The 16,369-nt window shown below is 40.6% G+C and overlaps 1 long non-coding RNA gene across 1 annotated transcript in view; it reads left to right on the forward strand.

Moving 5' to 3' along the window:
- The window catches only part of LOC101473640 (uncharacterized), a 16,195-nt gene extending 3,751 nt beyond the window's left edge, over positions 1-12,444 (forward strand). Inside the window, exons 2-4 of the long non-coding RNA XR_001167462.4 lie at positions 3,984-4,074; positions 10,025-10,075; positions 11,921-12,444. This is a non-coding gene — a long non-coding RNA (uncharacterized LOC101473640). The remainder of the gene's footprint in view (positions 1-3,983; positions 4,075-10,024; positions 10,076-11,920) is intronic.
- Positions 12,445-16,369: the final 3,925 nt, after the last annotated feature.

The raw sequence follows: 16,369 nt of genomic DNA on the forward strand, positions 1-16,369 counted from the left end.
TGGTTTATTTTCAGCACTCTCTAGGAAACCTTCCCTTCTAAGTAGTGATCTAATGGGAAAAAAAAGCACAAAATGTCTTTACTCTCTGACCTTGCTCAACAATACAATCATAAGCATCATGCGACTTCTATGTGATCCCATATCTCAGAATCTTTGAGAATCAGGTAACTTTTTAAAAAGCAATGGAATATATTTTGCTTTCATCACCTGCCCTCAATGAGAAGGGGTCTTTTTTTAGGATTCATTGCTTCAGATGTGCTCATTCTCAGGTTGGCACATACTGATTTGTCCACACGGTTATGTATAATGTGGTGCGGCACCTCGGTTGAAGATTTATGCCTACTGCCAGAGTATGAGAAAGCACGGACAGCAACGTGAGTTCTTCTTGCCTTCAAATGTGCAGTCCCTGGGCTTGGTCTGTCTCTGTATCTTTACCTCATAATGATGTTCATCACTTACAGATGAACATAGCAATTATTTAGTGTGAACAACAGTTCAGTTTAGGACTTGTTCAGAGGTGACTGTGTGCTGGAAAACAAGCAATGATTACTGTGAAATGTTGTTGACTTTCACCATTAGTCAGCTTCATAGTGGTTTCTTTCACTGAAGGGAATTTCTGAGAACTGGATGCTATTTATAGCTAGAAAGAAGTAAAAGCTGACTGGAAATACCAAAATTATGGTGAGAGCTGCTAAAAGACTACTAACCAAAAGACTACAATTGCAAAGATAATCTCATCCATAATTCAGTAACACATTATGTATAGATTCAGGATCTATACATGATAGTTGTTGTTGTTGTTGTTGTTGTAACTCTATATTAATGTATCTAGATCCATATATTTATTTGTCTGTATCTATATTTATCTAGACTTTCGGGTTTATCTAATTTTACTGAGCAGAATTTGCGCGTTTGGAGATGTTGGTTCAAGCATTTGAAATTACTGCCAGTGAAAATTGGAAAATAAATAAAAATCTGTTTCTGCTAACTCCGCTATCATAGGCTAGCTAGCTCCAACCACAACTTTATTGACATTTGCACCATGAACACATCACAGTAATAGGAAGGAAGAAGGACGTGTTGAGACTTTAAGCTGTGGGATGTCATTATTCTCTTGAGACGGCATCTCCATGTCACCACTACAATCAATGCCAGGCTGCACATGAAAAATCACCTCATTTAACATTACCAGGCATTGACCTGCCAATCAGATTCAAGTTCTGTTAACTGGAAGTACCTGAATGTCATTTGGGGTTGTTCAGGCACGCTTTAATCACTGTGTTCTAGTTTAAGAGGGTTACTGCTGTGCTTCCCATCACCCTCAGTCACGTCAGATTGCTTTGCACTTCCTGAGCCTGGTTCTGCTTAAGATCTCTTCCTGTTAGAAATGAGTTTTTCCTCCCCACTGCTGTCATGTGCTTGCTCATATGGGGTTGCTGGGTATCTCTCTGTAAGACCTATATTTTTTAAAAGTACCTTGAGCTCCCTTTTGTTGAGGACTGGTGCTACATATATTAAAACTGATCTGAAATGTGGCCTCCTGACTATTAACACCAGTCAGAGTTCTAAATACAGTCTCATAATAACGCAGATATTATCTCAAGTATGATATCTGAATAGGAGTTTAATATGAGCCTGTTAATATATCCTGTGATGGATTTAGGCCTTTTTCTGAGGAGCACTATTTTGCTCAGTAATTGCCTTGGATTTAAACTGTCAGTTTTCTCAGTAATGCCGGCACATCCAGTAATACGCATCCTTTTGTTCTGGCGTTAAATAAATACAGAACAAACACCCCAATTACACCGTACTCTATTTCCTGTGAGGTTAAATTGAATGTGGGTTAATGGAAAAGGTTTTCTAAGTTTTGAGAGCTGATTTTTAAATGAATTGGTAATTATATGAAACAAATTCACACAAGCTAAAAAATTCCTATGATACAATATTAAACATACTGCCACTGAGACGTGTATTGATCCATTTTCACACAAACATACCTATATCCAGAGTTTATGCACATTTCACATCATGCCAGTACCAAACCAAACTCCCTTTTGTAGAGTCTGTTTGATTTGTACATTTTCACACACTTTTAATTGAACCCATTATGCTAATTTACAAAAGAATATTTTTTGTTCTTGCACTCTACTAAACATTTGCAATAGTTGCAGTTCAAAATTATCTATATCTTGTTTCAAGGTGGTACACTGTTCCTTAGTCTTAAACAGACTGTTATCCCCCTGCTCTCTTATCATAAGCCAACTTTCTTCTGATTGGCTGCACCATGCAAACAGAAGGTTTTAACAGCAGGTGATAGAGCCTTATGGATTATTTTCTGGTTCTCTGATGCTTTGTTGATTATTATTATTATTAATAATCTATGTTTCAGTTATTCATGGTGAGGTATTAGTGCTTAGGTTGTCTCGTGCTTAGTATAGGTTTAGTTCAGTGTCAAGTCTGCGTCTCTGTTTCTTGTTTCCTGTTTTATTGTGACGGTTTGTCTCATGTCAGCGTGTCTAGCTTTGCTCCCCCTGTCTCGTTAGCCCTAATCTCTCCCAGCTGTGTCTCCCTCCTTTTTCCCATCCTTGATGACTTCCTCAGTGTATTTAAGCCCCGTGTTTCTTTGTGTCAGTGTTGCGTCGTACCTTCAGAGTTGCCTGTGTTTCTGTGCTCAGTGTCATTGTTCAGTTCACGTTTTGTTCATCGCTAGCAATAAAGCGGAGGTTTTTCAGTTGCAATTCAGTCTCAGAGTCCTGCGTTTGGATCCTTGTCTCCGCCTGCCCGCACACCGAGCCCTGACAGAAACAGTGGACCGCCATGTCTAATACACATTTTCTGTGATACTCAGTTGGTCAAAAACATTTTATTTAGAGCAATCTGAAGCCAGAGCTTTTAGCTCATAGAGAATATTTGTACTTTCATCCACCATAGTTACTATTATGTCACAGAAAATAAACAAAAGCATAATATGTTCACTTTGATCAGCTGTTTCTACCCAATGATCTGCAAAGAAGATTGAATCAAAGGGTTGTGAGCCTCAGCGTAAGATTGTTTCTCATAGAAGTTCATGTTGGAATTTGAGGTCTGCTTAGGGAAAATGAAGACAATGAGCCCAAAGTGTAAAGCCATCTTACCCTAACCCTAAGAATTATAGTTTTGCAGTATAATTCATTGTTATATTTAACCATTTTAGGCTTTTTGGGGACCATTTTCATCCGGGGTTGGGGGTTTTGGCACCGTAGACCTGATATGTGAGAATTTGATACTGGTTAGCCTGTAAAACATCCTTTGTATGGCATATAAGCCATATTATGATGGGTTATGTTATATCAGCATAATATATTCTCTGTGCTGTTCACATCAATAGCTCCTGCTCCTGCTGCTCCTTATCCGCTCGATCCAGCAGCATCATCACCCAAACCATATACAATGTTTTGGTGGTGCGAGCACATCTGAAGCAGCCTGTTTCCTGCTGTGGGAGAAGGGGGGGGGAAAGTGATCTATGTTTTCTAAAACAATCCAAAGTTAGTTGTGAAAATTTCCTATGAAGACCCTAATAGCTGTTTTCCAAGTGTAATGCACTGATTTTGTCCTCGAAGGGATTGAACAGTCATCATTAGGGTGTTGAGCGTGTTTTCTGCGTGGTCTCTGAGCAATTCCTTCAGTTAACAACGCGTCTTTAAAAACTGCAGCAAAACCATGGTTGTTGTTCCAGAAACTTATTGTGCAGAGAAAATTACATCAAAGCGGGAACATTTCACTTCCCATTTAGGTTCGCATCATAAAAGATCCTTCTCATTATAAGAAAACAAACAAGTGCAAGCTGACCAGCAAAACAGAACTTTTTTTTTCTTCTTCCCAGAATGCTGATCTTATACCTCCATTATCTCATCACTTATCACCTTCACAAGTACTTTTTTCATTGCCGTATCCTCTCTCTGACCCCCCTGTCCCCCACTCTCCCACTCCCTCTTCCTTCACAGCTTTCCAAAAGGCTCGCGGGAGAAGGAGTCACCATCGGTGGAGAGCAAAGACACTGACAAGTGACACTCACTTAATGGACATCCAACTCAGGTAAGCATTAATGGATTTTGGTGCCACAGATCATTTCCATTAAATAATCACAGATAAAAGCTTCTGTTGTGGCATTTATCGGTGAACCCTTTTGTAAAACAACTTTTTGATGTAAGAAGCACAACTTCTTTTCAGAAAGTGCTGTTTTCCTGTTTTGTTTTGTTTTTCTCTCCGATTCACCTGCACCAGTAGTCTTAGTTTGCTCATATAGTTTTTACTACTTTTGATATTGTTCCTGGGCAGACATCTAATTAGTGAGTTAAGGCTTGAATGGTGATTCTAAATTGGTTAATTTGAGAATGGTTGCCTTTCCCTCTGTGTTAGCCTTTATTTCAGCCACCAATTCATATTCATATTCCTGTCAAAAATATTTTGAGGAACATCCAGCTCCTATATTCAGTGCCCTGTTTGTTTAAATGTGTTTTATTTGTCCATAGCTTCCAGTATGAATAGTTTGAATGTTCAGACGCAATAGGAGCATGCTGGAAAGGTGAGACCTGCATTATTCTGCAAAACCCTCATACCGCACCCCAGCCTCCTCTAATGATCACAGCCCAAAGCCAGCTGAAGCATCTTCCATTATTTAGAAACGCTGCACTGAAAGGCAATCTATCATTAAAAGATGTGCATTCTCTCAGCTTTTGTTGGACTGATAATGGGACCGTAACAAGGCAGCACCTTATAACGTCCAAAAACAATGACTACCACCGACAGTTTGGCTCTGTGTTAACAGAGATCAGTTTCCAGACTCGTGTTACACTTTGTGAAAACTGTGTTGGCCCTTTGAGGAGCTGGTTGTGGTCAGTGCTGTGATCCAGCACACTGCGTGGAGGCGACATCATGGCTAAGAGAGGAGACAGCAGGGCAGCCGATGCATTGTTTCCAGGGCACTGGAGGGATCTGAGCGAGTGGAGCATAGAGAAGAGACAAAGCCACAGAGTAAGACTGTTTTTCCACAAGCTGTCCTGAGCATGTTCTAGTCTTGTTTTCTAGGTACAGAACAAACTGAGAGCATCTGCACATTGCTGACTACTGCCAGCACAGTCAATACTCAGTAATTTAGACGGCATGCTCTCTATTTTGGTCAATTCAATAACACACTGATTATCGATCAGAAGATCAGTCAGTGTCACTGCTCCTTTATTATGTCTGCAAATTATATGAATAATTTGCATATGGCTTTTCTCGTGCTGCTTCTTTCAAGGATACAGCAGTTAATGAATTTAAGGCTCATCATCACAAGTACTAATGCATTGAGCTTGTTAGTGTTTGTCAGATTGAACTGACTAAGCTAACCATTACAAACCATCATGAGACAGGTTAGTTTTACTAATATTTTTTACATTATACATGCTTCCCTTAGGCAATATTATTAGAAAACACTGTGTATACATTTTTATTGCTATGCAGATTTTACCCAGCGTTATCTATCTATTAAGCCCAATGACAAAAATCAACTAGTTAACCTAGAGGAATGTCTTAAAGAAATAAAGGCCTGGATGACTTCTAATTTCTAAATTTAGTTAAAATTTAGGCACGCAGTTTGTAGAAACTGGTGTATAACCAGATGCTTTTGTTATATGACGTTACCATGGCCACCGGTGAGGAATCTCGTAGTCATTTGTGATCAGGATATGTCCCTCAATGTGCACATTAAACAAATACGGAGAACTGCCTTCATTCATCTGCTCTGTACTGTTAAAATGGGAAACATCCTGTCTCAGACTAAAGCTAAAAAGCTAGTTCATGCATTTATTACTTCCCGGATTATTGTAATTAATTTTTGTCATGTTGTTCCTTTAAGTTCCTTAAAAAGCTTTCAGCAGATCCAAAATGCCTCCACAAGAGTACTGACAAGGACTGGAAAGAGAGCATATTTCTTCCATAGAGGGTTCTCTTCATTTATTACCTGTTAAATCTACAATTTTAATTTAATTTTAAATCCTGAAAAATCTGGCTCTGTCATAACTTAAAGATCTTACAATACCTTACTATTCTACTTCATTAAAGCCTGCAGAAGGTTTCTTCCATGTTAGTTTTTTCTTCCTACTGTTGGCTAGTGCTTGCTCATAGGAGGGTGTTTGATTGTTGCATTTTATTTTTAATATTGAAGGGTCTTTATCTTGCAATATAAAGCACTTTGAGTCAACTGATGTTGTGAATTAGCACTTTATGAATAAAATTGAGGAGAATTTGATCTTACTGATGAGGCCTTGTTGCAGTAGTAATTCTGGTTAGTTACAACAGGAACTGCAGGTTCAGACATTCGGTTTGAGTGCTTGACGGACGAGAAAATGGCTGAATGCTCCAAATCAAAATATTGTAGTTCTGTGGATAGCAAACCCACCTGAACCAGTGAAGGAGAACAGGATAGTTTGGATGTATCCATAGATTAGGTATGCCATATCTGAAAAATAACTCGTAACAAAAACTGTTTCTCAGAATAAACGACTCTCTCATTTTCATCCTGGTAGTTTCCATCATTTATATTCCTTAAAATCTGCAAAGCTTGTGACTTTTTGGTAACTTGTTACTGTCCTTGATGAGTAAGGCATTACACAGGCCAACCTACTTGCTATAAAAATTTTTTTAAAGCCTTCCCTTCATGTACATTGGGTAAAAGCCAGACTTCAGAAATGTTTGTTTTCTACAGAACCAGTAAAAATGTGGGAGAAAAGAGTCTTTCAACACACATTCGTTCACTTGGTGATGAAGAATGGTGTCAATTATATCAGTACAAATCTGCCATAGGTGTTTAACTGGTGACATTTAAGGCCATAGCATATAATTCTCATCTTTTTTATACTCATCTATTCGTTCAGTTGGCCCATGTGCCCTTTTGGCATTGTTAGATTTAAAGACATCACTTCAAATAGGATAAAAATGTTTCACCATAGGTGAACACTCAGAATAACTGTGTACTGTTTTTCATGGACCCTTTCCTCCAAAAGCATAAAATGGACACAAAACATGTCCAGCCCTTACGTCATACTGGGCTCTTTTTGTGCCACTTTTTTCATTCGTATGAACGCCATTTCCGCTGTGTTGGGTGTAACATAGCCAAACTTGCCACCCGGTTTCGTTTTTGTAAAAAATTCAAATTTTCAGTCTGATTTTCTTACATCAGCCTAACACGGCTTAGCAGCAAAAATACTCACACTCATCACCCTAGGGACCGTTTTGTGCCCCATTGAAACCCATTATAAACGCTATTTTTCACGGCAAAAAAATTACGGTCAAATCGATCGTGATCGGTTATGTTTCCGTTTCCGTTTGCAGTACTGGCCTTAGAGTTGTAATTTTTTTTATTTGTCCACCGGGTGGCGCCCTTGCTCCACATTTGACCCCGGGCTGGAAAACAGCGGGCTGCTTAAACAGGCCTGCGGGAAACGAAGCCTCATTTCCGGCGTGCAGCAGCGGCTTCGCCCGCTGATCGGGCGGGACCATTTTCGGCCCCTAGGACCGTTTGAGGGTGCATTTTTTTTTTAATCAACAGGAAATGACGTATTTGTTGTGACGTGGTACCGGACGTGTGTGTTGGAAAAAGGGGTCCGACGCAACATGCCCCGGTCATCGTCGGGAGTTAACCCAGGAGGATGCACTGATTTCGGCCTAGAGGAGGAGCATTTGCCGCCTGGAGACCATTTTCTGGTCCTGAAAAAAAAAAAAAAAGGCGATCGAAATGAAGGTTGGTGCCAATCTTTAGTCCATCTAAAGGCCTAATTATAATAACAATCAAATATTACTTCAAATGTTTTTTTTTAAAAATATTTCGTTTTGTTTTGGGGGGCTAAAAAAAACGGTGCGCTCATGTAATTAAACTGCGATTAAAAGGGTTAAAACCCCCGAAATATAATTAAAACTTTACATGGATAGTTCAGGGAGAAGTAGTTTTAAAAGACTGGCTAATTTAAAGTGGAAAAAAATATGAATATATAATCTTTTTATAGCATTTTTCGGGCGTGGCAGAAAACGGTCCCTAGGGTGATGAATGTAAGTTTTTTAAAGGATGACGTGAGGGCCAGCAAATCACCTGACAGCAGGAGTCAAGTGCTCAAGATCGTCCTTTAAATGATGTCTTGTCTATACATGCTTATATATATGTTTACCAATACAGGATAAAACACTGCCTTACAATCAGGCAAGTTCTTAAAGCCCACCTACATTTTTTGTGTTTTTTGACTGAGCTGATATTAAAAAATGTACCAATTAAAGTATTAATTAGTTTGGTTAATGAAGCTGTGAACACAAGTAAATTACCTCACAGTGACCATGAAGCAGAACTGCACCATGCTGTGCTCACAGCAAATATTAAGGGAGACGAGGACGAATCAGCCCATCGGCACAGATCTGTCTCCAGCTGTGTGTGAACTTTTAATTTAAGTGGAAATTAAATACCTTAACCCCTTTCACCCGGGAGGCTGTGTCAATTATAAAAGCACCATTTTTCCCAAGTTGCCATGGGCGACTCATTCACTAAACTACTACCGATGACAAAGATTCTGCTTCAACGAATTGAGTACAGCTGCAGTGCTGACACATTGGTATTACAGACTCTAATTTATCCTTTTTATTTATAAAAGTCACTGGTCATGGCCGGTCTGAGTATTTCTGCTGGGTTTTTTGCACATATCCTTGTCTGGGGTTTGCAGAGAATGATCTGAAATTAGAAACTTTTCAGTTCTCAGGGTGAGAATACTTTGATGCAAGAAGTCAAAGGAGTAACCAGACTACTTCAAGCTAAAGACAACAGTAACTCATTAGAATCACAGTTTGCAGAAGAGCATCTCTGAACTTGCACAGCCTCACTAAAACTGGAACACTGTTAAAATGTTGGCTGGTCTAATGAGACTCAATTTCTGCTGCAACACTCAAATCGTAGGGTCGGAATTTGCCTTCAACAACATGAAAGCAGGGATCCATCCTGCTCTGTGTCAAAAGTTTAGGCTGGTGGTGTAATGTTTTGTGGCACACTTTGGGCCTCTTTGCACCAACTGGACATAAGTTATGCCTATCTGAGTGTTGTTGATGACCAGGTCCATCACTTTATGACAACAGTTGACTCATGGCTGCTTCCAGCAGGACAACGTATCAAATCACGAAGCTCAAATTCTCTCAAACTGGTTTCTTGAACATCACAATGAGCTTACTGCACTCAAATGGCCTCCACAGCCACCAGATCTGAGTTCAGCACAGCACCTTTGGGATGTGGTGAAACAGGAGTTTCACATCATGGATGTGCAGCCAACAAATCTGCAATGATTGTGTGATGTTGTCACGTCAACATGGACCAAAAACTCTGAATATTTCCAGCATCTTGTTGAGTCTGTGTTACAAAGAATTAACACCCCTCTGAAGGAAACAAAATGGGGTCCAGTCTGGTGTTATATATACTGTATAAAAGAATAGTAATGATGCATAAATCAGACTTTCTTCCTGATGACCAACTAAAACAACAATTACTTTAAAAAAATAACTAATGAGTAACTTTGTGTCCCTCGTTGTAAAGGTTTACTCCAAATCAATGAGACAAGAAAAACCAGAAAACATTTGTAATTGCTGAAAAACTGTGCTTATGCTGGACCTCCTTACACACTTAACATGACCTTGAGACAAATGTAGAGCATCTTCAAACAGAAAACGTGTCCTGTAAAGTGAGGTATGTTGTTTAAATTGGTTACACTGAAGGCTGCCCTTTCCATCTAAACTGAAGCAGACCACCTGTGTGCATTAGAGGTGCAGTAAGGTTGCTGCCTCCCGGAGCCTCTTTAATATTTTATCAACCAAAATGTGAAAGCTCTCTGTATGCTCAGATCTGTGTCTGCTGTGATCAAAAGGCGCATGAGCCAATTTCGTTTGCAACATCTTTCTTTAAATGATGAAATACTTCATTTTGTTGCTTTCCCTGTGTCCCCTTTGACAACCCGCACCCACCTCCTGCTCCACACAGAGCTGGGTTTTAGATGTGGAAGCTGTGCTCAGGTCCATGGAAAGACAGCTGGTAAGTTGATCCAAGTCTGTTTTAATAAACGTTAATAGATATTACTATATAATAAATCTAAATCAAAATGGTAAACTCCTAAAAAATTTTAATTTAGGGCATCGTCTGAAGTTTTTCTTTCTTGCACGCTTTTCTCACTTTTGGTTCAAACCTCTCCATGTGAAGTTTTGTTTGTTTGTTAGCTAAACTGGTGTTTCTAAACTGTTGGTAGGTGTGGATATAATTGTGAATGGATGGTAATAAACTCCAGAAAATGTAGGTGGAATTGGGTCAGGAGAAACTGCCCTGCAGCAGGAGGCATTTTACATCAGTTATATTCTGATTGCTGCCTCTCACTACAGTGCGTGGATTATTTGCATCGAGTGTGCATTCAGGCATCACGCAGGTTAGAGGCCATTTAATGACCAATCTATTCCAACTGCAGAGCCTATTTGTATTCCCACAGCACATCCATCGAGGCTGCAGTGCCAGTCGCGGTCACGGATGCATAAGAGAAGCAGTCTGAGCGAAACCAAGCCTGAAAATGTCCTTTAGTACACCAGCGGTCCCCAACCCCCGGGCCTCGGAACGGTACCGGGCCGCGAGAGTTGAGGCTCAGGTGTGAAATGTATGGTTTTCAGGGTTTTTAGCGTTATTTTGTTATCGTTAACTCTGTTTTCCTGGGTCTTTTCACGCGTGTTATGAATAAATCTTCCTTTTTTCGGTACCGGTACTAGTTTTATTTTGTTGTATTTATCCGCGACACATTAAAGGCCGGTCCGTGAAAATATTGTCGGGCATAAACTGGTCCGTGGCGCAAAAAAGGTTGGGGACCGCTGCATTACACCGTAAATGGACTGAATCTGTGAATCGAATTGGATATTTAGATCTGGATTTATTTGTGATATTTTCTTGAAAACTCCAAGACAACATCTCCCAACATTACAAATTCAGTTTCACATGTCTTTGTGAAAGGGGGCAGAATGTCACAGCTGTTAGTGCTGTCACTCTGCAGCAAGATGGTTCTTGCTTTTAGTGATGTGTCGGTCGCGAACGAAATGGCTCTTAGAGCCGGATCTTTGACGTGAACGACGCGAGCCGGCTCCTTATCGCGAGCCGTGGGGTTTTTTTTTCCCAAAAAAAGCAACAAAAAACCTGAAGAGCCAGTTCGGAGCTGAAAAGAGCCGGCTCTTTTTAGTGAGTCGAGCCAAAAGAGCCGGTTCTCTAAAAAGAGCCGGAAATCCCATCACTACTTGTTTTGAACCTCCTGGTCAGATAGATGGAGACTCCAAATACATGTCCAAGGAAGTGTTTCTTAGGTTAGCTACTTTATTCCAAGTTGGCCTTAGGTATGGATGTTAGCAGCTGTTGAGCTGCTGAATCTATCCCAAACCCCTAATATTACCATATATCTTGTGAGAAAAAGGATCGATCAGTGATAATAGAACTTGCTCTTATGTAGCGCTGTTCTACCTTACCGGATGTGGGGTATGTTTAACATTTACACTCCAATAAATGACGAGAAACTCAGGGGTCTTGCCCAAGGGTACTTTGGCATGTAGACTCATGGATTAAATCACCAAGATGACCTGCTCTACCTCCTGAATCACAGCCAGGAGGTAGAGCAGGTCAAGGACATCGTTCAGATTCTGGTTGACTTTATCACTTTGAAGTTGGGCAAACCTTCAGCTCTGGTAAATTTTCCAAAACTTTGAGTAACCTGCTAACAAACTGAACCAGTCATACAGTCTCCTCAGCAGAAGTAACGACTGTGTATTTTCAGTTGTGTTTAAATGTTTTTTTCAAATGTATACCCTAATGTTGGCAGTGAAGCATCAAACTAAAGTTTCTTCTTTTTTTCCTCAGAATTCTCTTTTGGAGAAATGTCCTCAGTCGAAATGTGGAAACAGCCCAGTGGGTCCTCTATCTCCTTTAAGCCACAGCAGGTCTCGCTCCAGTCAACAAGCTGATCCGTAAAGTCAACTTTAGATGCTTTTCAACTTTCTGAGCAAAACAAATCCCATATTTTTGCCCCAAACAGTCACTTGGAGTAGACAGACTTTGAGCACTTCTTGTTGCCGGTTTTCCTTTATTCCAGCAACAAAGAGCCCACAGAAGTGTACGCTCTGTGCCACGAGCACCAAACCTGCTGTGATTGGCAGCTTTGTTGGAGGGTTTTTTTTTTGGCTTGCTAAAATCCCTGTGCAACAATCTCACCTCTTAAGTAGTTGTTTGACATTACAGGGAGGAAAGCAATTTCACACCCGGTTGTATCATTACTCAACTGTTCCATAAGCGATGAAAACCTGACGGTCTCTGGAATGACTGAAAAACTTTCTGTCATTACCGAGCTGCCAGACCAGAAATAAACAAGTGTTTTCTGTGATGTACACGCACAGCCTGCTGCATCTTTATTTGAAGGGAAATCCACACCCACACTCCCAGCAGCACAAAAAAATTAAAGCTCCCTGGCTTATTCGTTTCTATAATTGAGCCTTTTGCTCTGCACATGGATTCACAAGCATGTCGAATTACGAATAAATCATATAGCGTGACAATGGGCCCCCTATGCACAGGATCTTGGCAATTAATACTGTTTTTCATCTTTTTATGGGCTGCATCATTTCCCTTGCCGACAAATGAGATCTTATTTCCTGCCTGATTACATAAGTGATTGGATCCTTATTGATATTAAGGTTGTGCGCTGCCCCAGAGATACCAGTGTGCGTTTAATGATACGTTCCAGTGGGAGCGACAGACCGCTAAGTTATTTTCGAAAAGGGACCAAAACCGCCTCTGTGGCGGGAATATGGCTGACTGTTATGCATCTACTCTATTAAGAACTCCATTATTGTGAATATCCCTGTTTGTCACTCTGACAACTGTGTACAACAAATCCCTCCGGCTGAAGTACTCCACTGGCAGAAGCCCGGGGAACTAATGAGCCTAATATGTCCCCAGGAACGTCGCCTCTGCCAAGTGTGCACTCTAAATCCTCCTGTGTAATCAAGGCGGTGCAGGACATGGATATCTGCAGATAGTGGCAGTAGTACTTCCATATCTCACTGTTGTCTCCTGCCCTGATGAGTCTGTCTGACTCAAATTACTAGGTGAAAGCGGGGTTTTTGTGCTGCCGGTAACGTGGAGTAGCTTGGGTAATGACTATGGTCTTCCTGAACACTCTGGTAGACCATGGGAGATAATCTAATGAAGGGGAGAGAGCCATGGTTCATAATTGCCTGAGAGAGAAGCTGGAAGAAAGGTACACATGGAGACTCAAACCTGTTTTTCCTGCGCGCTCCAAACTCAGATGCTGCTGCAAAAGCAGGAGAGGAATCAAGAGATGCTGATGATAGTCGTGCATGTTAAGGACACAGAGCATTTAAGCAATCAGACCTGTTCAGAGTCGTTCTGCACTGATACTGTTTTAAGTGTTAATGTTTTAGCTGATTTTGAAATGGGATGTTACAGCCTGCTGCTGCAGACTCTTGGAGTTTGAGGTGAGGACCCAAACGCAGACAAAACGAGGTGTGGAAACAAACTTAAATTTGTGAACCTTTTTAGGTTTTACACTAAGACACAAAATAACGAAAAAAACAGAATGTAACCCAAACCTGTAACATAAACTGGGAAAACTACTAAGAACCTAAGAAACCATGAATCCTGGACACACAAGGAGAGGTGCGCAGACAACCTGATGATGAACACAGGGAAACTCACCCAATAAATGCACATGAGGGTGATGAGGGAAGTGGAAACACACGAGGAACGCAGCTGGGATGAATAGGCCTAATGACACAAGAGGAAGCAAAACTGAACACGAGATAAGAGACCATCAAAATAAAACAGGAATCGCGCAGACTAAGACACACAGACTTGACACTGGGACCGGGAAAGAACAGGAGAACATGGAAACGGAGGGAGATGAAGGGCTGGGGAGACATGACATGAAACATGGGAACAGAAAAGCGAGCGGAGACACGGAGGGAGACACAGACATAACGAACATATACATACACATCAACAAGAAAACATGGATCATAATTCTAATTAAACTTACAACCTAACCAGGTCTAAACTCTATGCAAACTGTAAACACTAGAAGTTAAACATTTCCCCAAAATAGCAAAAAGGGATCAAAAATACAAAATGCACTCAAAATGCTGAGTCAACGGCCCAGCACGCTGACATCGGAGAGGTTATAAAGACTGATGGTTGTGTTTCGTATTCACGTCGGTTGTCCTGTTTCACTAATTTGTGCCTCCTCCTGTGTGTGACCTGGAAATCAATCTCAGTACACCATGTTGTTAGACGTGTCTCAGCTCCTAAAAATACATCTGCAGGTCGGAGCGGAGCGGCGGCTTCGCTAGAAGAACGATAACGGAGGATACACACGTGTATCCTTTTACAGAAGGATTTTCTGTCGATTACTGTTTCTATGTATTTTTAATTTAATTAAAATTGTCCATAAATATAAAAAAGACATTAAAGGGTTGACTTAATGATGTGTTTCGGATAATTGTCCTGGCACATAACCTGACTGAGCTTGAACTTCAGGGCATGAGCTGATGGAGAGACGTCCTCCTTCAGGTCTTTCTGGTAGAGAGAATTGATGTTTCCATCAGTTACAGTAAGTCGTCCTGAAGCAGCAAAGCAACCCCAGACCATCACATTACCACCACCATGTTTGACTGTTGGTCTTTGTTGTTGTTGTTTTTTAAATGAAATGCTGTGTTAATTTATAACACGTGTAACAACACTCAAAACATCCAAAAAAGTTCATCCTTTGTCTCATCAGTCCACTGAATATTTTCTGAAAAGTCTTGAGGATCATCAAGATTGTCGAGATGTTCTTATCTTTCTCTCTTGCCAAATGTGAGACGAGTCTTGGTGTTCTTTTTGGTCAGCAGTGGTTTTCTCCTTGGATCTCCCATGGATGCTGTTTTTGCCCAGTCTCATGAACTCTGACCTTAACCAAGACAAGGAACAGAGTTCCTTAGACGTTGTTCTGGGTTCTGACCTCCTGGATCAGTCGTTGATCTCCTGTGAACATTCACCACTGTTCCAAGTTGTTTCCATTTGTGGATAATGGCTCTCACTTTGGTTCACTGGAGTCCCAAAGCCTTAAAAATGTCTTTGTAACCCTTTTCAGAATGATAGACGATAGATGTTTCTGTGGATCATGACATGCTCTGTTTATTTTTGAGATATTTTAGCCTGCTTCACTTTGTCAGACAGATTTTTATTTTGTGATTCAACAGGCCTGGCAGTAAGCCGGCCTAGGAATGGCCAGTGAAAGTGAACTCAGCCACAAAGAAATGTGGTTAATCGCAGTTATAATATTAATTAACTTTTTCCACAAAGGATAAACTTTGTCTTAAAAAAAAATCCAATCAGCATTTAAAAACTGCATTTTACATTTAGTATGGTTATTCTTATCTAATATAAAAGTTTTTGGAAGATGTTATACGTGCAAGTGTGAAACATTTTCCACAGTTGTAACTTTAAAGCAAGGTGAGGAGGATCATTTTGTTAAATACCCCTTTTCCTCACCACCTCTGCTCTGGGACTGCAATGTGAGGAGAGGAGTCATGGATGTGCAGTGGAAATGAGAAGGGGAGTGTGTCTATGGCTAACGTGTGGAGTGCAGCGGTTGAGATGCATTGTCCATAATATCGAGTAGTTTCTTAAACATCCTCCTATTCACCACAAGGTCAGACATCACAAAGATGGACTTTCACATCGATTCATCTGCTGCACAAAGAAGTTTAGTCTTAGACATGTTAGGCAGGACAAGTTTAGACACTTTTTTTCAAATAACAAGAACACGGCTGAGTGACAGTATCTAAACACCCAGCTCTATTTACCGTGGTCGAAAATGTTTGTATTTGGGAAGAATTCAACGGTTATGATGACGTTTTACTGGGAAACAAATGCAGTGACAGAAAGCAGTAGCTGTGCAAACCCACAGCAGGGCCTGGATGCTCCGGCTTCTTAACGTGACTTGTTAATTTTTCATGCGGGTGCTTACCTCCGGCAAACATGGCTGACGATGACCTCACTGCTCTTCATTTTCAATGGGTTCTCTAAAAACTGCATCTCATTGCTTCCTTAATAATAAAAAAACCCTCAAATTACAAGCCACCATTTCCTCTTTTTTGTGTTGTTGTTGTCGAGTGTCACAAGTCGAAGCAGGTGTCACATATTGCTACCATGGCAACATCAGTTTTTGGTCTTCAGTTAGCCTGAGAGTAAGGTGTCTATGAATTAATCGGTCTTTATTCTTGTGAGGCTGGCAAAATAACTGCAAATGTA

This window comes from Maylandia zebra, linkage group LG6 (genome assembly GCF_041146795.1).
Source record: "Maylandia zebra isolate NMK-2024a linkage group LG6, Mzebra_GT3a, whole genome shotgun sequence".
In the NCBI taxonomy this organism is placed as follows: domain Eukaryota; kingdom Metazoa; phylum Chordata; class Actinopteri; order Cichliformes; family Cichlidae; genus Maylandia; species Maylandia zebra.